Source organism: Arachis ipaensis, chromosome B02 (assembly GCF_000816755.2).
Source record: "Arachis ipaensis cultivar K30076 chromosome B02, Araip1.1, whole genome shotgun sequence".
Classification (NCBI taxonomy): domain Eukaryota; kingdom Viridiplantae; phylum Streptophyta; class Magnoliopsida; order Fabales; family Fabaceae; genus Arachis; species Arachis ipaensis.
The window spans coordinates 15,172,419-15,176,960 of NC_029786.2; positions in this window are offsets into that span (position 1 = coordinate 15,172,419).

The following is a 4,542-nucleotide window of genomic DNA, read 5'->3' on the forward strand; positions in this document are numbered from 1 at the left end:
CCCCCCTTCTCTTAGCCACTGAAACCATCAATTGGTATCAGAGCTTGGTCTCAAAGAGATCAAGCTTTGCAGTTTGGAGTAAAGATCCTCATGGCAGAAAACAGTGGCGCAAATGTGGTGTCCTATAATCTGACTGAAGGTCAATCAAGTAACAGACCTCCTCTTTTCAATGGGAAAAATTATACCTATTGGAAGGAGATGATGAAGATATTTGTACAAGTAGTGGATTACAGATTTTGGAAGATTATTCTGGAAGGGCCTCCATTTTCAACTACCACAAGTGCTGAAGGAGTTGTCTCTCTCAAACCAGAAGCAAGATGGACTGAGGAAGATAGGAAGAAAATAGAATTAAATGCCAAGGCAGTTAATCTGCTCAACTGTGCTATCAGCTTCGAGGAGTACCGACGGGTATCAAGATGCACAACGGCAAAGGAAATCTGGGACAAATTGCAAATCACCCATGAAGGAACCACCATTGTAAAGAAGACTCGGACAGACATGTTGAATAGAGAGTATGAAATGTTTGCAATGAAGGAAGGAGAGTCCATTGATGAACTATTCGAACGGTTCAACGCCATCATTGTTGGCTTAGATGCTCTGGGAATTACACATTCTGAATCTGTGCTAGTGAGAAGAGTGTTGAGATGTCTCACAAAAGAGTGGGAACAAAAGCTTTAATTATTTCTGAGAGCAGTAGCTTAGATTCCATGACACTTGATGATTTGAGAGGAAATCTTCTTGCTTTTGAAAACACCTATTTAAAAAAGGATTCAAAAAAGAAAGGAATTGTTTTTTCTTCTATGACTAACCCTCTAGATGAAGAATCCAGTGATAACTCCTCTGAACATGAATTTGTGTTGTTTGCCAAAAAATTCAGGAAAATGATGAAGTTTAAAGGCAAAGGCAGCAGCTCAAGGAGAGTGAAGAAAGACCTTAGCAAAGTAACTTGTTTCAACTACAAGGAAATGGGGCATTTTAAATCTGATTGTCCCAAGTTAAAGAAGGAGGAGAAGCCGAAAAGAGGAAAGAAGAAAGGACTGATGGCCTCATGGAAAGATTTGGAAAATGACTCGGATGATGATGATGAGGAATCCGAAACCAAGTCACAGCCTTGTCTCATGGCAGATCACATAGATCAGGTGTGCCTAGCATCCAAACGGAAAGAAAATATGTGGTATATGGATAGCGGATGCTCTAGGCATATGACCGGAAAGACAACCTTCTTCATAAAGCTTGATGACTATGATGGAGGACTTGTCACATTCGGTGATGATGCAAAAGGAAAAATTGTGGCTGTTGGGAAAGTGGGTAAAAGTTTCTCATCTTGTATAAATGATGTCCTTCTTGTACATGGCTTGAAACATAATTTACTTAGTGTTAGTCAATTATGTGATTTGGGTTTTGAAGTTATTTTTAAGAAATTTGTTTGTTTAGTTGTTTGTGAGAAAACTGGGGATGTTCTTTTTGAAGCTAAAAGATGCAACAATGTGTATGGATTAACTCTTGAGGATTTAAAGGAACAAAATGTAACATGCTTTACATCTTTTGAATCTGAAAAATGGCTTTGGCATAGAAAGTTGGGACATGCTAGCATGTATCAAATTTCTAAGCTAGTCAAAAGAAACTTGGTTAGAGGAATTCCAAACATTAAGTTTGATAAGGATCTTACTTGTGATGCTTGTCAATTGGGTAAACAAGTAAAATCTTCTTTTAAATCAAAAGATGGAATCTCAACCAAAAGGCCATTGGAGATGTTACATATTGATCTTTTTGGTTCTACTAGAACTCAAAGCTTAGGAGGTAAATACTATGGCCTTGTGGTGGTAGATGATTACTCTAGATTTGGTTGGGTACTTTTCCTTGTCCATAAGAATGATGCTTTTCATGATTTTTCCACCATTTGTAAGAAAATTCAAAATGAAAAGGATATGAAAATTGTCCATTTGAGAAGTGATCACAGAAGAGAATTTGAAAATCAAGATTTTGAAAAATTCTGTGATGACTTAGGGATTTCTCATAATTTTTCATGCCCTAGAACCCCCCAACAAAATGGGGTGGTTGAAAGAAGGAATAAAAGTCTTCAAGAGATGACTAGGGCTATGCTATGTGAAAATGAGATTCCTAAATTTTTGTGGGCTGAAGCTGTGAACACAGCATGTTATATTTTGAATAGAACAATCATTAGAAAAGGGTTAAAGAAAACCCTTCATGAGCTATGGAAGGGAACCCCTCCAAATCTTAAGTACTTTCATGTTTTTGGATGCAAATGTTTTGTGCTTAATAATAAAGAAAATCTTGGAAAGTTTGATCCAAAATCCTATGAAGGAATGTTTGTTGGATATTCCACCACAAGCAAGGCCTATAGAGTTTATCTCAAAGAGCATAGAACCATAGAGGAATCCATACATGTTACTTTTTGTGATTCTAACTTAATTCCCAGTATTGTGAAGGATATTGATTCAGATTGTGAAGAGGCTGGAACAAATAAAGAAAATTCCAAATCTGTGCAAAATGAAGAATCTGTCAGCCCGGTTTTGTCTCGTCAGATTGGAGGAGACATTTTCATTTTGTCTCCTAAGCAGGCACGAGCAACTGAAACAGTGAGACCACCAGAAGTTCATCAAAGCTCTACACCTGTCCGAAAGCCTAGAGAATGGAAGTCTATGAGGGGTTATCCTCATAACTTCATCATTGGTGATCCCTCTCATGGTGTAACAACAAGATCCTCCACCAAAAGGCAAACCGAACCTAGCAACTTCGCTCTCTTGTCACAAATGGAGTCCAACAATGTCAAACAAGCTCTTGAAGATCCATCATGGGTCAAGGCCATACAAGAGGAGCTTGCACAATTTGACAAGAATGAGGTTTGGATATTAGTACCTCATCCGGATGGTAAGAAGGTAACGGGTACTAAGTGGGTATTTAAAAATAAACTTGGTGAGGATGGACAAGTTGTTCGTAACAAGGCTAGATTAGTAGCCCAAGGTTATGATCAAGAAGAGGGTATAGATTTTGATGAGTCTTTTGCTCCGGTAGCTAGAATGGAAGCAATTCGGTTGCTTCTTGCCTATGCTGCCCATAAGGGTTTCAAAATGTTTCAAATGGATGTTAAATGTGCTTTCCTTAATGGCTTTATTGATAAAGAAGTGTATGTGGCACAACCCCCCGGTTTTGAACATAAAGAGTTTCCAAATCATGTTTTCAAACTAACTAAGACTCTTTATGGTCTTAGACAAGCTCCAAGAGCTTGGTATGAAAGGCTGAGTGCCTTCTTGTTAGAAAATTAATTTCAAAGGGGTACCACCGACACTACTTTATTTATTAAAGCATCTAATGATGATATGCTCCTTGTTCAAGTTTATGTTGATGACATTGTATTTGGATCGGCCAACATTTCCTTGTGTGAAGAGTTTGGAAAACTCATGACTAGTGAGTTTGAGATGAGTTTAATGGGAGAGCTTACTTTCTTTCTTGGCCTCCAAATTAAACAAACTCCTAGTGGTACTTTTATTTACCAAGGAAAGTATGCAAAAGAGCTTATCAAAAAGTTTGGCCTAGAAAACTCCAAATCAATGGGTACTCCAATGCATCCTAATACAAAACTTGAAAAGGATGATGATGGTCAAGATGTGGATGAAACAAGGTATAGAGGAATGATAGGTTCACTTATGTACCTTACCTCTTCTTGACCGGATATTGTCCAAAGTGTGGGTGTAAGTTCAAGGTTTCAATCTCACCCAAAAGAATCCCATCTCACGGCTGTTAAACGCATCATTAGATACATTAAGGGGACTTGTAATTTTGGATTATGGTATCCTAAATCTGATGACTTTTGTGCAGTAGGGTTTTGTGATGCAGATTTTGCGGGAGATAGAGTGGATAGACGAAGCACATCCGGCATGTGTTGCTTCCTTGGGAGCTCACTTAATATGTGGTCAAGCAAAAAGCAAGCCACAGTGGCTTTATCCACAGCTGAAGCAGAATACATTTCCGCATCTGCATGTTGCTCACAATTAATTTGGTTAAAAACACAATTGGAAGATTACAAATTAAAAATCAATAGTATACCCTTATTTTGTGATAATATGAGTGCTATAAACATTTCAAAAAATCCTGTTCTGCACTCAAGAACTAAGCACATTGAGATAAAATATCATTTCATTAGAGAACATGTGCAAAAGGGAACTATTGATATTCAATTTGTAAAATCTGAAGACCAAATTGCTGATATTTTTACAAAACCCCTCTGTGAAGACAGATTCTGTACCTTGAGAAAAAGTTTGGGAATGTTTGATTTAAGTTTCATTGAAAATTTGTGAATTTTTAACTCTGTTCAGTTTTGTCTCGTAGGTTTGGATGAGATAAAAATGCAGGCTTGATGGAGGAGCTATGATCAAGGGGGAGGCAACGCAGATTTAAATTTTTGGGTCCCACCTAATAATTCCTGACCCCACTTTGCCGTTATGGTAGTTATCTCTCTATGCAAATAAGAATCTTCTTCCTGTGTCATCATATCTTTGGAAGTGGTTATTGTCAAATCAA